Consider the following 18,752-nt stretch of genomic DNA (forward strand, 5'->3'; position numbering starts at 1 on the left):
GTGATTTGGTCTAGGAAAAAGAAACAACATTTGGTGAGTAGAAGGCAGATTATGGCAGTCATATGTGTAGTTTACACTACTTCATTACATTATGCAGCTGTTCTGCATACACTTATAATTAAATGAAGGCATGAGACTTGCTTGAAAAAAGGAAAAAAAAAAAAAACTTTATGTGTCACTTTCAGGTTGAGAATTTTAAAGGCAAGTATACAACTTTCCATGCTCTCTTTTCTCTTACTCAGTAACGAATGATGTTCAGATGGTGGAGGTTTTATTAGGCTATGTATCTCAAAGAGGAAGATATGGAACAGAGCCTCAATTAAATCATAATAACCATATGAAATACAAACAATAAGTGAACTTGGGGTTGTTTATTACTGCAATATGTCCTAGCTTGTTCTAACTAAAGGTTTGAATGTGTAAAAGAAATGGTCTCTTTCTTTTAATCACTTCAAATTATTTCTAAAGGATGTGCGTATCATGTGGTTTAAAAATAAAGCTAGGCATATCCTTGCATTCACCATATGAAAATGTTGAAAATGCGGATATTGAACAAGATATTATACTCTCTCTTTCTTTATAAAATAAAGAACATTTACAAAATTTGATTACAAGTTTCTATGCTTCTTAAATGTAAAAAGAATTTTAAAATTTACTGATTATAACCTCTTTGAATGCAATTGATTTGAATTTAGCAATAGATTATAGGTATAATCACCCACAGTATATGCATATTACTGAGAATTTATCCAGAAATCAAGATAATATACTATAAATTTTGATTTAAAAATGCTGTTCATTATTCTTAACATCTTTCTTCCTCATTGCTGTCAGTGAGGTAAGCTAAATGATACTCATTTTAGCTTTCCAAAACTCAGATCCTCACCACTATTATCTGCCTTGAGATCACCAAGAGCAGTATGCCAGTCACCAAAATACACCCCATATTCCCAGATCCCTTCTCATCTTCTACATTAAAATTCCCATAAGGCTTTATATTCTTTTATTTCAATATCACTTTCTCTCCCCAAGTTATGAAACTCTTCAGCTTATCACTTTAGAAATCATAGTCAACTATGAATAAACTCTTTTATATCTTTCTTTTTTGTTTTTTTATTTTTATTTTTCCATTACAGTTCTGTCAATTTCTACTGTACAGCAAAGTAACCTGGTCATACATATATACACACATTCTTTTTCTCACATTATCCTCCATCATGTTCCATCACAAGTGACTGGATATAGTTCCCTGTGCTATACAGCAGGATCCCATTGCTTATCCACTCCAAATGCAATGGTTTTCATCTATTAACCCCAGACTCCCAGTCCATCCCACTCCCTCTTCCTCCCCCTTGGCACCACAAGTCTGTTCTCCATGCCATGATTTTTGTATCTGTGGGAAGGTTCATTTGTGCCATATATTAAATTCCAGATATAGGTGATAAGATGTGCTATTTGTCTTTCTCTTTCTGACTTATTTCACTTAGTAGGAGAGTCTCCAGTTCCATGTATGTTGCTGCAAATGGCATTATATTGTTCTTTTTAATGGCCAAGTAGTATTCTATTGTGTATACATACCACATCTTAATCCATTCATCTGCCCATGACTATTATGAATGGTGCTGCAATGTACATACAGGTGAACTTTTTTTCAAGGAAAGTTTTTTCCAGATATATGCCCAAGAGTGGGGTTGCTGGATCGTAAAGTAGTTCTATATTTAGTTTTCTGTCCCTCCATATTGTTTTCCATAGTGGTTGTACCAATTTACATATGTCTTTACTTTCTTGCAAGAGTCAGGGTTTTCCAGAGAAACAGAACCAATAAGATAGATAAAGAGATACAAAAGGAGATTTATTATAGGAATTAGCTAATGTGATTATAGAAGTTAAGAAATCCCATGATCTGCCATCTATAAATCTACAAAATGAAGAACCAGGGAAACAGTTGGGATAATATACTCCGGAGCAAATGACCTGAAAATTTAGGGAAATGAGGGCCAGGGGATAGTGTAAATCCCTTTCCAAGTTGGAAAGCTCAAGAACCAGGGGCACTTATGTCCAAGGGCAAGAAAAGATGAATGTCTCAGCTTAAATACAGAAAGAGAATTTGCTCTTTCTTGGGACTTTTGTTTCTATTCAAGACTTTAATGGATTGGATGATGTTCATCCACATTGGTGAGAGTGATCATTTACTCAGTCTTACTGATAGAAATGCAGATCTCTTCCAAAGACAACCTCACAAGCACACCCAAAAAATAAGATTTTACCAGGCATCTGGCCATCCTTTTGACCAGACAAATTGACTCAGAAACCCACCATATTCCTTCTACATTTACTAAGTACCTCTATTTAAATATCAATCTAGATCTGCCTAAGGGCACAGCTTCCTCTGCATATTTCCTTGGTGATGATTTTTCTCTCCAACAGTCCCTATACCCCTGGTCTCAGATTTAAAATAGGTATCACTCTTTACACTGTGGTTTCTATACAGATAATTCTTTCCCTCTTCTCAGGTATCTTACCATTATTTTATTTTTTTTGATAATGAAGCTTCTGGATCACTATAAATCTTTCTAAAAGTCCTTTGCCTAATGTTTAGTAAATTCAAAATATATATCTGAAAAAATTATTATGTAAAAGTCCTGGATTTGGCCTAGATATCTTGTCTTCTGATTTTTTAAATGATTTTCCTTGGATACTACATTATCAGCTGGCTTCAAGGCCACTGTTAGGAAAAGTAATAGATCATTAAATGTGATATTAATGATAAGACACAAAATAGCATATTTACTGTATCATATAGTCCTCATTTAAGGACATGATTTCCCAAATAACTGGTTTTCCTAGAACACAATAATTGTTACAAATGTTTGTGATAACCTCTTCATTTTGCTAACAAATCCAAAGCCCATTTCCAATCTACCTCTAACAATTACACTTGATTACATGGAATCTTTGTTCCAATTTCTTCTTATTTTATAGCATTGTTTTTCTCATGTTCCAGACCATTCATAAATGTGTTTGCTTTATTTTATAGTAATATGTCTTTTTTTTTTTTTGCTTTATTTTATAGTAACATGTCTAGACAGATTCACTCTCTAGAAATCAGGTTTATGACATTCAGACTCAGAGATTAGTCAAAATTCTATTTCTCAGGAATAAAGTATACAGCTACTTAAATAAATATTATCTAATGTGAGAGAAAGTTGATATATTTATATAGGACACACAGTGCTGAGGGAATTGTTAGTGAAACTCAAGTCAACTGAGTTGTCTTGTCCTAGGTCGGTTTTTCAAAGATGTATTATAAATTAACTCCTCTTTCCTGAACTTAAATCCAGGTACCTGCTTCCTCACTTAAATCACCTTGAAATTGATAACAGTTCCTTGTGCATTTTCTTTAAGTGTAGTCCTACTGTTATGCCATGAAAATTTATCTATAACTTTATGAGGAGAGTATTCTAGAATTTAAGTGAATTTTACTTTATGTCTGATCACTTTCACAAGCAAAACAACCCAACGTACACGTCATGTATTCAAATATGTATTCATATATGTATAATTTAATGTTCAGCAAGTGTAGGGTCTTTGCTATGATTGAGACTATTTACATCTACAAAACTTAATTATTGTGACTAAGAAGGGAAACTACCTAGTTCAATAACAGTTGACTATTCCAGAGTTTTTATTTTATTTTATTTTATTTTATTTTATTTTATTTTATTTTTATATTTTTGTCTTTTTAGGGCTGTACCTGTGGCACATAAAGGTTTCCAGGCTACAGGTCCAATCAGATGTGCAGCTTCTAGCTACACCACAGCCGCAGCAACGCTGGATTCTTAACCCACTGAGCAAGGCCAGGGATCGAATCCATGTCCTCATGAATACTAGTTGGGTTTGTTAACCACTGAGCCACAATGGGAACTTCTATTCCAGAATTATTTCTAAGGTGGATTTCTTCATTTGATTTTGGAAAATCTTGCAAATCAATTCGCCCAGACAAAAATTTGCTAACAAGGGCCAGCAGTTGGCTTTATCAACCATTTTATGTATCAAAGATAACTTGAAGAACTACTCCTTATTGTGTACATGAATTCTTAACTTTTTTTTTTTTTGGTCTTTTTGCTTTTTCTAGAGCTGCTTCTGCAGCACACGGAGGTTCCTAGGCTAGGGGTCTAATCAGAGCTGTAGATGCCAACCTATGCCATTGCCACAGCAACTGGGGATCTGAGCTGCGTCTGCAACCTACACCACAGCTCATGGCAATGCCAGATCCTTAACCCACTGAGCAAGGCCAGGGGTCAAACCCGCAACCTCATGGTTCCTAGTTGGATTCGTTAACCACCGCACCAAGATGAGAACTCCGATTTCTTAACTATTATGTTATTAAATTTTCCCAATTAGTGCCCAATAATATGATAAACTGGCTCCTTTCATGAAAAGTATAACTTAAGCTGAGTCCAAATCCTAAAGACTATAGATTTCCCTGACCATTCTTTCCTAAACATTATCATTTTTTTCCCCAAGTTTATGTTCTTTACTTAAGCTGTTTTAATGAACTTAGTTTTTCCTAGTGATCTTTGGTGGGAAGCTGTCAGCTGATCTGACAATGTAATGCCAGAAAGCACTATATCCTTGTATATATGCCAGAAAGGATTACCTGTAATTTTATGACTACCATTGGAAGACAAACAGCTAGAAATTAACAGACTTTGTAATACATGTTTGGTTGGAGACTATATTATCCACTAAAACCTACTGTATCATATTTATGATATATACAGTATATATCACTGTATATGCTACTGGCATGTAAATCCAAAAGTTTAAATTAAATAGAAGGCAAAGCTATAATTAGGAGAAAGAGCAAGGAATAAAATTAGGCACTATGGGAATGGTGGGTCTGACAGGCAGCAAAGTAGGTGTCCAAGGAGTCAGATAAAAGAAGGATTGTTGTAAACAATCACCTCGAGCATGAACCAAATTCTTAGAGGAGGATCTTTGTAACTTCCTTTGCAGGGACAAAACTGTTAATAACAAACTTGCTATAGAAAACCACAGAAATTCTCAAGAGTTGTTCAGAAGCAAAAAGCCAAGTGGGTTCTAAAAAAATGCCCTAATAACATCCAGCTAAATATTAGAACAAACAAGTCCTCTTAGAATCACCTAATTTGACACAGTCTTGGAAAGGAAAGTGTAGTTGAGAATGTGTAACAATTTGCTGCCTTCTTTTCATTTTACCAAACTGTATGAGAAGGGTGAAAACTTTATAGCTTTTCTGGCTTTTAATGCTCTCTATGAGGAGATTCAAGCTAGATTATTTTCTTTTTCAGCATCTTCACTTGCCCAGGGAAGTTAAACATTTCATATCACTGACATATCTGACAAACATAACATCAGTTGAGAGAGTACTTTTCCAAAAGCATTGAATTTCTATTATGCCAATTACTATTTGAAGATACGATACCTTCTTTCCCTTCAACTTAGCTGTCAGCTTTTTTCTTTCATTCCATTTCCACAAAGGCAGTGGCCATCAATGCATATGAGCTATCTATGCTTCTTTGCTGAGAAGTATTAACACTCTGTGGCGTTCATGTTTCATACTATCACATTTTGTCAATGTATTGAGATCATTTTTATCTGAAAAACAATGCATATTTCTGAAAAGAAACACTAATTTCAAAGCTATTTCTGCTTGTTTTGTTAATAAATTCTTTTCGTTTGTTTGTTTGTTTTGGCTTTTTAGCACCACACTTGCAGCATATGGAGGTTCCCACGTTAGAGGTCAAAACGGAGCTACAGCTGCTGGCTTACACCTACACCACAGCCATGTAGGATCAGAGCCGCGTCTGCAACCTACACCACAGCTCTTGGCAAGACCAGATCCGTAACCCACTGAGTGAGGCAAAAGGATTGAACCCACAACCTCACAGTTACTAGTCAGATTCCTTTCCGCTACACCACAATGGGAATTCCTATTTTGTTAATGAACTCTTAATAGTACTTGCCATCCTCAAAGGATTTTTATTCTGAATGATTATTTTCCATCTTGGCACATCTTCTTGTTGAAATGCAATTTCCATGTTCCAGTTACAGTTGTCATGTTTTGTTAAAGGGAAAAAAAACTAAAAACATAGAGCCAGAACTGAGCTTTTTAATTTATCCTGTTTAACCTTAAAGACATTATTAATTCAACCATAAAATACAAAAAAAAATTAAAGATGAAGAATCAAAATGAAATTTTAAGGAAAACTTTACACACTTTTTTCTATAAAATCAAATATTTGCCCCAAATTATTATGCAAGTTTGAGCGTTTAGTGGTTTGTTTTTTTAGTTTTTATGCTTATTAGATTTTGTAAAAATTGATCTTAGGGCTTTTGCACAAGCAATTTCCATGCTTTGGAACACATTTCTCCTACTTACCACCTAAATCTTAATCCATCATCAGTTCTGTTTTTCATTTTAACTAAAAACTCTCTTTAAACCTAATCTACATCAGGTACCATGATTTTCCATCACAGCTTGCATATTTACTCTTCTGGTTTGATAGTCTTTTTTTTTTTTTTTTTTAATTTTATGGCCACACCCTCAGCATATGTAAATTCCCAGGCCAGGGACTGAATCCAAGTGCTGCAGCTATGGAAATATGTGGCAACATCAGATTCTTTAATCCACAGCTCTGGACTGGGGATTGAACCAGAACCCGACCAAAGCTGTTGCAATTGGATTCTTAATCTACTGCACTATGGCAGGAACTCCCCCTAGTGTAAATACTTTTTAATATTTGTCTCTATTAAATCTTTATATTTATGAGGAATGCATATTGACAAAGACTATGCTGTGATAACTATGAGTTTGTGTTCTGTTTTCCTTTGTGTTATGTTGCTTCTGATATTAAATTTGGGTAATGAAATGTGGTTCTGGATTTTGTTTCATTGGGGTGAGGAGGAAACTAATTGCTCATATACTGTGACCTACTGGACCTGGAATTAATAGATCTGAAAAGTTTTTGGTAGAAGCTCTCTTCCTGAAAACCATCTGATACTGTCAGTTTGAAGTCTCTGGCTAAAACAGTTTTCTCGTATTTCACAAATTCCTGAAAAATACGCATGTGAGAATCATTGCCTTAGTATTCTACTGCCTGATTTTATAATACTCAACAATATCCTGTATTGAGGTTCAAGTGCCATCTTTCTCTGAAATGTCTTTCAGAAGACACAGTCTCTAAATTTTAGATTACACAGAGGTTTTTAGGAGGATATTGAGGAAAATCTACCTGTATTGTTTGGTGATAACAGAGTGTGAGTTTCATAAGCCACTTGCAGCTTTTTGCCATGCTTGTTTGAGACACAGCAGTCTAGTGTTAAAGGTGGTATTTCTAGATGCATGGGTGGCATGTTACTAATTCATAAATGTAGGAAAAAAATAAACAGAAGTAGTTGATCTCATTGTTCATAAAGCCATTGACACTACATTTTGGACATGGAAGTTTGACAGTTTCTGAATGTTTTCTATTTTTAATTCATGATGACATTTGTTCTTTATATTTTTTAGAAGACTGCTATATTATGAACAGTGAAGCTTTTGAGTACATTCCAAGGCTTTTCAAAGATTTTTAAATGAAACTCTCAGTAAAATGGGCATATGGACCCTGGAGGAAAAGGCTGGAATTCTCTAGAACAAGATCACAAAATCAAACAATTCTGTTTTGGTTGTTACTATCAGAGCTAGGAGTTTCTAACAAGGAATAGGTTCAATCCACTTTGGGAATGAAAAAATAAAAAACAGTATATATTAAAAACCCAGTGCATGGGTATAGTTCTATAAATGCACTTGGAAATATTCGAAGTAACCTTAAGCTGCCAAGGTTTTGCATCTAGCCTTTACAGTTTTACAATGATTAGATTGGCAGCAGATAGGATGTGAACAGAAGAGAGTCTCAACCCTTTTGAGGTTAAGTCAATGCTTTGTTTTATTGGTTTGGTTTTGTTTTTAATAAAATTTATTGCAGTAAAGATGACTTACAAAATTGTGTTAGTTTCAGGTGCACAGGTCAACAGTGTTGATGGAGTGCACTGGTGATTTGTCTTTTGTGTGGTGATTGATTTTACACATGATTTTTACAGGGTTCCATGTCAGACCACTGGCATTATATAGAATGCCATCCTGAAAACATCAGAGGTGATCATCATGTAATACTTAAAAATATTAGTTCCTGAATTATAGAGTGAGTTACTGACATTCCATCACAGCCTCTGGGAACTTTTTCACAGATTTAGCTGATAGGGTAACACAGGGATAGGGCTTGGTCTTAGTTATAAACCTAGTTGATAAATTTGGACACGTGATTTAGTCTCCATGTTACTTGATTATAATGACCACTTTCTTATGGAGCAATAGGGGAGAACTTAAAAAGTCTCGAATCTGATAATATTTCTTAGTTGGGTCTCTGCTGAGGTTATCAATACCCACTCTTTTCAAAGCATTTCACCATTATGCATTACTTTAAAGATGCACTTGTTTGTTTTTAATTGGCAATCTCTACTGAGTGCAAAAGTTCTATTTTTCCTGATTTAGCCTATGGAAAATGAGTGAGTTGAGGCCTTTTAAAATGTTATCTAGCTTGATAGTTTACTCTTCTAGGTGTAAAAAACCAGGAATATATTTGGACTTGGGGGGAGTTATATAATAATTTCTTTGGAATTATTATTATCTAGTCAATTATAAGTTTGTTCTATTTCCAATAGTGGAAGGAGTGGAGTATGGTTTAGAAATTTACAAAGAGAGATTTTCCTTAGGAGAAAGATCCAAAAAAATATTACTAAAATGCATGTCTTAAGAGTGTTTTGTCAATAATATCTTCTAGGAATTTTATGTCTACAAGTCTTACATTTAGATCTTAAATGCTTTTCTTTTCTTTTCTTTTTTTTTTTTTTTTTAGGGCAGCACCCACAGCATCTGGAAGTTCCCAGGCTAGGGATCAAATCAGAGCTACAGCTACCGGCCTATACCACAGCCACAGCAATGCCAGATCTGAGCTGCGTCTGCAACCTACACCACAGCTCATGGCAACACCAGATCCTAACCCACTGAGCGAGGCCAGGGATCAAACCCACAACCTCATGGTTCCTAGTTGGATTTTTTCCACCGTGCCACAGCAGTAACTCGTAGATATTAAATGTTTTTAAAGGTTTTAGTGTTGTTGGTTTTTTTTCTTTTTTTTCAGTTTGGTTTTGTGTATGCCATGAGGAAATGTTCTAATTTAATTATTTTACATGCAGGTGTCTGAGTTTTCTAGTACCACTTATTTAACAGACTGTCTTTTCTCTATTGTATATTCTTGCTTCTGTTGGTAGATTGAGTATAGGTTTGTAGGACTATTTCTGGGCTCTCTTTTCTGCTCCATTGATCCATATGCCTGTTTTTGTGCCAGTACTCTGATCTTTTGATTACTGTAGCATTGTATTATAGTAGGAAGTCAAGGAGTACAAAACCTTCAAGTCTGTTTCCCTTTTCTCAAGGTTTCTTTGGCAATTTGGGATATTTTTGTGGTTCTGCATAAATTTTAGCATTATTTTTTCTATGAAAAATGGTTATTTTGATAGAGATAGCATTGAATCTATAGATTATTCAATTTTAACATTTTTAACAATATTAATTCTTTCAACCAAAGAGGATTAGCTATTTTTCCATTTCTTTGTATAATCTTTAATTTCCTTCATCACTATTTTATAGTTTTCAGAGTATAGTCCTTTCACCTTCTTGGTTAAATTTATTCCTAAAATTTTGTTCTAGCTGTTGTCATTTTATTTATTTTTCATTTATTTATTTTTAAATTATAGTTTATTAACAGTGTTGTGCCAATTTCTGCTGAACAACATAGTGACCCTGTCATAAATATACATTCTTTTTCTTGTACTCTGTTCCATCATGTTCTATCCCAAGAGACTGGATATAATTCCCCATGCTGTACAGTAGGACCACATTGCTCAACCATTCTAAATACGATAGTTTGCCACAAGTCTCTTCTCCAAGTCCATGTGGCTGCCTGATGGGAGTGGGAGGGAGTGGGAGGGATCGGGAGCTTAGGCTTATCAGACACAACTTAGAATAGATTTACAAGGAGATCCTGCTGAATAGCATTGAGAACTTTGTCTAGATACTCATGTTGCAACAGAAGAAAGGCTGGGGGAAAAATGTAATGTATACATTAAGGATAACCTGACCCCCTTGCTGTACAGTGGGAAAATAAAAAAAAAAAAATGATAGTTTGCATTTACCAACCCTAAACTCACCATCCATCCCATTTCCTCCCCACTACCTTGGCAACTATGTGTTTGTTTTCTATGTCTGTGACTCTGTTTCTGTATTGTAGACAGGTTCATTTGTGCTATATTTTAGATTCCATACATAAATTATAGCATATGTGTATTTGTCTTTCTTTTTCTGACTTACTTCACTTAGTATGAAAATCCGTAGTTGCATCCATGTTGCCACGAGTGGCATTATTTCATTCTTTTTTATACTGAGTAGTATTCCATTGCATATATATGTACCACTTCTTATTAATCCATTCATCTGTCAGTGGACATTTAGGTTGTGTCCATGTCTTGGCTATCGTCAATAGTGCTGCAGTGAACATATGGATGCATGTATCTTTTTGAATGAAGGTTTTATGTGTATATATGCCCAGGAGTGGGATTGCAGGATCATATGATAGTTCTATATTTAGTTTTCTGAGGTACCTCCATATTGTTTCCCATAGTGGTTGTACCAATTTTCATTCCCACCAATAGTGAAGGATGAGTCCCTTTTCTCCACACCCACTTCAGCATTTGTTATTTGTAGACCTGTTAATGATGGCCACTCTGATCAGTCTGAGGTGTTACTTTACTATAGTTTCGATTTATATTTCTCTAATAATTAGTGATGTTGAACATGTTTTCATGTGTCCACTGGCTCTGTGTTCTTCTGCCCATTTTTTGATTGGGCTGTTTTTTGTTGTTGTTGTTGAGTTGTATGAGTTTGTATATTTTGGAGGTTAAACCCTTGTTGGTTGCATCATTGGTTTGTCTTTTTTTTAGGGCCGTACTCACGGCATATGGAAGTTCCCAGGTTAGGGGTTGAATCAGAGCTGCAGCTGCAGGCCTATGCCACAGCTACAGCAATGACACATCTGAGCCAAGTCTGTGATCTATGCCATAGCTCATGGCAATGCCAGATTCTTAACCCACTGAGCAAGGCCAGGGATTGAATGTGTGTCCTCATAGATGCTACTCAGATTTGTTTTTACTGAGCCACAATGGGAACGTTTGCATCATTTGTAAATATTTTCTCCAATTCTGTGGGTCGTTTTTAATTTTTTAATGGATTATTTTGCTTTACTAAAAATTTTTTTGTTGTCTCTTTGCCTTTTCTAGGGCCGATCCCACAGCATATAGAGATTCCCAGGCTAGGGGTCTAATTGGAGCTGTTGCTGCTGGCTTATGCCACAGCCACAGCAACTCAGGATCCGAGCCACATCTGCGACCTACACCACAGCTCACTGCAATACCGGATCTTTAACCCACTGAGCAAGGCCAGGGACTGAACCCATAACCTCATGGTTCCTAGTCAGATTCATTAACCACTGAGCCACGATGGGAGCTCCTACTAAAACTTTTAAGTTTAGTTTCCAGTGGTTTATTTTTGTTTTTATTGTCATTATTCTAGAAGGTTGGTCAAACAACATGTTGCTGTGATTTCTGTCAAAGAGCATTCTGCCTATGCTTGCTCTAGTTTTATAGTATCTGGCCTTACATTTAGGTTTTTAATCCATTTTGTGTTTATTTTTGTGTATGGTGTTATGAGAACATTCTAATTTCATTATTTTACATGTAGCTGTCCAGTTTTCACAGCACCACTTATTGAGGAAACTATATTTACTCCACTGTATGTTACCACCTTCTTTTTCATAGATTATTTGACTATAGGTGCTTGGGTTTATTTCTGGACTTTCTATCTTGTTGCACTGATCTATATTTCTGTTTTGGTGCCAGTACCATACTGTTTTGATTAATGTAGCTTTGGAGCATAGTCTTAAGCCATGGGGCCTGATTCTTCCCTATTTTTCAATATTGTTTTGGCTATTTGGGGTCTTTTATGTTTCCATACAAATTTTAAAATATTTTGTTCTAGTTCTGTGAAGAATGTCACAGATAATTTGATAGGGATTGCACTGAAACTGTAGACTGCCCTGGTGGTGTGAGTTTAATCAAGTGTATATAGATATGAGTTCCCATCATGGCTCAGCAGAAATGAATCAATGAATCTGACTGGCATCCATGAGGATGCAGGTTTGATCCCTGGCCTCATTCAGTGGGTTAAGTATCCAGAATTGCCATGAGCTGTGGTGTAGACTGAAGACATGGCTCAGAGCCAGCATTGCTATGGCTGTGGTATAGGTCAGCATTTCCAGCTCCAATTCTATGCCTAGCCTGGGAACCCCCATATGCCATGGGTGCAGCCCTAAAAAGGTTAAAAAAAATATCTATAGAGAGATAATATATATTTCAAGAATATATATATAATCAATAATATATATATAGTATTCTCTTTTTTGGTAGTTTACTAGTGCATAGAAAAGCAACAGACTACTGTATTTAATTTTGTGACTTTAATGAATTGTTTTATTCTAAAATTTTTTGGTGGAGACAGAGTTTTTGATGTATAGTATCCTGTCATTTGCAAATAGTACAATTTTAATTCTTCCCTTCCAAATTGGATGCCTTTGTCTCTTTTCCTTGACTGATTCCTTTAGCTAGGATTTCCGATATCAAGTTAAACAAAGATGGTGAGAGTGGGAAAGCTTATCTTGCTCCCGATTTTGTAAAAAAGGCTTTCCATATTTTTACTGTAGAATATGATTAATTTTGGATTTGTTATAATGGTCTTTATTGTGTTTACATATGGTCACTGAATACACACTTTTATGAGAGTTTTTATCATGAATGATTATTGAATTTTGTCAAATAATATTCCTGTATCTGTTGAAATGATCATGTGATTTTCATCCTTCTTATTTTTAACCTGTTATGTCACAGTGATTGATTTGTAAATATTAAAACATCCTTGCAATCCTGGAATAAACCCAACTTTATGGTATATGATATTTTCAATATAATGTTAGCTTTATTTTCTAATTTATTGTTGAGCATTTTTACATCTATATACAGAAAAATGTATTGGCTCATATTTTTCTTCTTTTATGGTGTCTTCCTGGTTTTGGTATTACGGTAATGATATCACCCTGTAAATTGAACTTAGGAGTGTTTCATCCTCAAAAAACTTTTGCAATAATTTGAGAATAGGTATTATCTCTTCTTTATAATTTTAGTAGAATTTCCCTGTGAAGCTATCTGGTCCTGGGATTTTGTTTGTTGGAAATCTTTAAATTATAAATTCAATTTCACTACTAGTGATGAGCCTACACAAATCATCTGTTTCTTCCTCATTGTCTTTGAAGGTTGTAAATTTTTACCAATGTGTTCATTTCTTCATTGTCTAATTATTGACAAATAATTGTATGTATGTATTCTCATGATTTTTTTGTATCTCTGTATATTGGTTTTTATTTTTCCTATTTCATTAGTTATGTTATTTATTTGGCCTTGTCTCTTTTTTCTTCATGATAAGCCATGCTATAAAATTTATCAATTTTGTGGGTTGTCTTTTTGTGTTGTTTAGGGTCTCCTTTGCTGTGAAGAAACTTTGAAGTTTGATTAGGTCCCATTTGTTTATTTCTATTTTCGTTGTCAATACTCAGATAGGTGGATCTGAGAAGATTTGCTGTCGTTTATGTCAGAGAGTGTTTGGCCTATGTTATCCTCTAGGAGTTTGATAGTGTCTGGTCTTCTATCTAGGTCTTTAATCCATTTGGAGTTATTTTTGTGTATGGTGTTAGGGAGTGTTCTCATTTCATTCTTTTCCATGTGGCTGTCCAGTTTTCCCAGCACCACTTACTGAACAAGCTGTCCTTTCTCCATTGTATAGTCTTGCCTCCTTTGTCATAGATTAGTTGGCTGTAGGTGCGTGGGTTGAATTCTGGGCTTTCTATCCTGTTCCACTGATGTATATGTCTGTCTTTGTGCCAGTACCATGCAGTTTTGACAACTGTTGCTTTGTAGTATAGTCTGAAGTCCGGGAGCCTGATTCCTCCAGCTCCATTTTTCTTTTTCAGGATGTCTTTGACTCTTCTGGGTCTTTTGTACTTCCAAACAAACTTTAAAATATTTTGTTTGACTACTGTGAAAAATAACCTTGGTAATTTGATAGGGATTGCATTGAATGTGTATACTGCCTTAGGTAGTATAGTCATTTTGATATTAACTCTTCCATTCCACAAGCATGGTATATCTTTCCATCTATTTGTGTCATCTTTGATTTCTTTCATCAGTGGCTTGTAGTTTTCAGAGTACAGGTCTTTTGTTTCTTTAGGTAGGTTTACTCCTAGGTGTCTTATTCTTTTGGATGCGATGGTAAACGGGATTGCTTCCCTAATTTCCTTTTCTGCTCTTTCATTGTTAGTATAAAGAAATGCCATCGATTTCTGTGTATTGATTTGGTATCCTGCGACTTTGCCAAATTCATGGATGAGCTCTAACAGTTTTCTGGTAGAGTCTTTAGGATTCTCTAGGTATAGTGTCATGTCATCTGCAAATAGGGATAGTTTTACTTCTTCCTTTGCAATTTGGATTCCTTTTATTTCTTTTACTTCTCTGACTGCTGTGGCTAGGACTTCTAAAACTATGTTGAATAGTAGTGGTGACAGCAGACATCCTTGTCTTGTTCCTGATCTTGGTGGGAATTCTTTCAGCTTTTCACCATTGAAAATGATGTTTGCTGTGGGTTTGTCATATATGGCCTTTATCATGTTGAGGTAGGTTCCCATTATGCCCACTTTCTGAAGGGTTTTTATCAGAAATGGGTGTTGGATGTGGTCAAAGGCTTTTTCCGTGTCTATTGAGAGGTTTTTAGTGTTCAGTTTGTTAATGTGGTATATCACACTGCTGGATTTGCAGATATTGAAGAACCCTCTTATCCGTGGGATAAATTCCACTTGATCATGATGTACAATCCTTTTAATGTATTGTTGGATGCAGTTTGCTAGTATTTTGTTGAGGATTTTTGCACTGATGTTCATCAGTGAAATTGGCCTATAGTTTTCTTTTTTTGTGGAGAAAATATTTGCAAGTGAATCGACTAACAAGGGATTAATCTCCAAAATTTATAAACACCTTCTGCAGCTCCATACCCCAAAAAACAAACAACCCCATCAAAAAATGGGAAGATCTAAACAGACACTTCTCCAAAGAAGACATAGAGATGGCCGAGAAACACATGAAAAGATGTTCAACATCACTCATTATTAGAGAGATGCAAATCAAAACCACTCTGAGGTACCACCTTACACCAGCCAGAATGGTCATCATCCAAAAGTCTACAAACAATAAGTGCTGGAGAGGGTGTGGAGAAAAAGGAACCCCATTACCCTGTTGGTGGGATTGTAAATTGGTGCAACCACTGTGGAAAGCAGTATGGAGATGCCTCAGAAAACTAAACATAGAACTACCATTTGATCCAGCAGTCCCACTCCTGGGCATCTACCCAGAGAAAACCATGACTCGCAAAGACATATGTACTCCGATGTTCATTGTAGCACTATTTACAATAGCCAAGACATGGAAACAACCTAAATGTCCATCGACAGAGGAGTGGATCCAGAAGATGTGGTACATATACACAATGGAATATCACTCAGCCATCAGAAAGAATGAAATACCAGCACTTTTAGCAACATGGATGGACTTAGAAACTATCAGCTAAGTGAAGTCAGCCAGACAATGAAACACCAACATCAAATGCTTCCACTGACATGTAGAATCTGAAAAAAAGGATATACTGAACTTCTTTGCAGAACAGATGCTGACTCACAGACATTGGAAAGTTATGGTCTCTGGAGGAGACAGATTTGGGGGTGGGGGGATGTGCCTGGTCTGTGGGATGGAAATCCTGTGAAATCAGATTGTTATGATCATTATACAACTACAGATGTGATAAATTCATTTGAGTAATAAAAAAATGGAAAAAAAATTATCAATTTTATTTTTCTAAAAGAACAGCTGTTGTTTTTGTTTCTTGTTTTTAGGGCCACACTCATGGCATATGGAACTTCCCAGGCTAGGGTTTAAATCAGAGCTACAGCTGCCAGCCTACACCACAGCCACAGTGACACCAGATGTGAGCTGCATCTGTGACCTATACCACAGATCATGGCAATGCCAGATCCTTAACTGAGGGCCAGGGGTTGAATCTGTGTCCTCATGGATACTAGTCAGGTTCACCACCATTGCACAACAAAGGTAACTTCAGCTCTTGATTTTATTGAACTTTTCTATTGGTTTTTCAGTCTCTTTTATTTATTTCATCTCTGACCTTTATTATTTCCTTTCTTCTACTGACACTGGGCTGTGTTCTTCTTCTAATTCCTTTAGAAGGTACTTAGCTTTTTTATATGAGATTTTTCTTGTTTCATGAGGTAAGCTTGCATGCTATAAACTTCCTTCTTAAAAATGATTTTGCTGCATCTCATGGGCTTTGGCATGTTGTTTTTCTATTTACATTTTTCTCAAGGTATTTTATGGATTTCCTCTTTGATTTCTTCATTAACCTATTTGTTTTCTAGTAGCAGACAGGTTAGTCTCCATGTGCTTTTTTTTTTTAATTTTCCCCTTCTTCTTTCTGCAGTTTATTTTTAGTTTCATACCATTCTTGTCATAAAAAAATGCTGGAAATCATGTCTCTCCTTTTAAATTTAGTGAGACTTGTTTTGTGAACTAGGATGTGTTCTATCCTGAAGAACTTTCCATGTCCATTCTGCTGATATTGGATGGAATATCTTGTACATATCTAATAAGTCCAATTTGTCTGTTGTGTCATTTTAACATTACTATTGTTTTAATGATCTTCTGTCTGGATGACCTTCTCATTGATATAAAAAGGGTGCTAAAGTTACCTCCTATTATTGTATCATTGTTAACTTTCCCTTTATGTCAATTAAAAGTTGCTCTATATATTTCAATGCTCCTATATTGAATGCACATATATTAACAGATATGATATCCTCCTCTCATACCAATTCCTTGATCATTTGATAATATCCCTCCTTGTCTTTTGTGGTAGATTTTCTATTAAAATCCACTTTGTTTGACATAAGTATTTCTACCCTTGTTTTTCTTTTCCATTTGCATAAAGCATCATTTTCCATCTCATTTTCAATCCATGTGTGTCTTTAGTTCTGAAGTAAGCCTCTTGTAAGCACTATATAGATATTTTTTGTCTAATCAACTACCTGTATCTTTTGATTGGAACATTTAGTCCATTGTCATTTATTACTCGCTTTCCTGTTGGTTTTTCAGTTGTTCTTAGTTCATTTCTTCTTCTGTTTCTTCCTTTGTGGTTTGATGATTTTCTTTAGTGGTATACTTCTGTCCCTTTCTAGTTTTTGTGTATATATTGTTTGATTTTAATTTGGAACTATCATAAAGCTTATATATTTTGAACTATAATTCTGTCTGCTTGTCTTAAACTGGTAGTCATTTAAGTTCAAACACATAAGATCTACATTTTTTTTACTTCCTGCCCCTACATTTTGTATTTCTGATATCATATTTTACATCATGTTTATACTTTTAATATTTATTATAATCACAGTTGCTTTTACAATTTTTTATCTTTTGATATTCACATTAGTTTATTTAAGTTGTTGGTATTCAGCCCTTACTTATATTTGCCTTTATTAGTGGAATTTTTTTTCTTTCCTATACATTATTTCTTGTTATATCCTTGTTTATTTCTACTTAGAGAAGACAATTTAACATTTCTTTTAAGGTGGGTTTAGATTTTATGAACTCTTCTAGTTTTTGCTTTTCTGAGAATTTCTTTATTTCTCCTTCAGTTTTAAATCATAATCATGCTTGGTAGAGTGTCCTAGGTTGCAGGGTTTTTCGCCTTTTAAGATTTTGAATATATCATGGCACTTCCTGTGACCTGCAAAGTTTATGCAGCAATATCAGCTGATAGCCTTATGGAGGTTCCACTATATGTGACTCTATTTTTCTCTAACTGCCTTTACAGTTATCTCTTTATCTTCAACTTTTACCATATTAATTATGGCATGTCTTACTTTGGATCTGTTTGGGTTCATCTTATTTGGTAGTCCCTGTGCTTCTTGTGCCTCTAGATCTATATCCTTCTTCACATTTGATATTTTTTCAGCCATAATTTCATTAAATACATTTATGACTTCCTTATCTATCTTCTACTTCTGAGACTCCTATAATGTGAATGTTTGATTTTTTTTCCTAGTGATCTCTTAAAATGTCCCTATTTTTCTAAGTTATTTTTCTTTTTGCTGTCCTAATTGGGTAATTTCCATTATCCTGTTTTCCAGATCACTTACACAGTCTTCTGTATCACTAAATCTGCTATTAATTCCTTCTAGTGTGTTCCTTTCAGTAATTTTAATCTTCAGTTCTGATTCTTTAAAAAAAGAAGTTTCTAGTTTCTTGTTAAAAATCTCAGTGTTCATCCATTATTTTTTCTATTTGTTAGCATTCTTATTACTAATGCCTTGAATTCTTTGATAAATTGTTTAATTATTTATTTTTTCATGATTTTTCTCTTATTATTTCAATTGAGGCCAGTTATTCTT

Source organism: Sus scrofa, chromosome 1 (assembly GCF_054392235.1).
Source record: "Sus scrofa isolate SSC_HxYL_T2T_F1_AM1 chromosome 1, Sscrofa_HxYL_maternal_Yorkshire_Landrace_v2.0, whole genome shotgun sequence".
Taxonomy (NCBI): Eukaryota; Metazoa; Chordata; class Mammalia; order Artiodactyla; family Suidae; genus Sus; species Sus scrofa.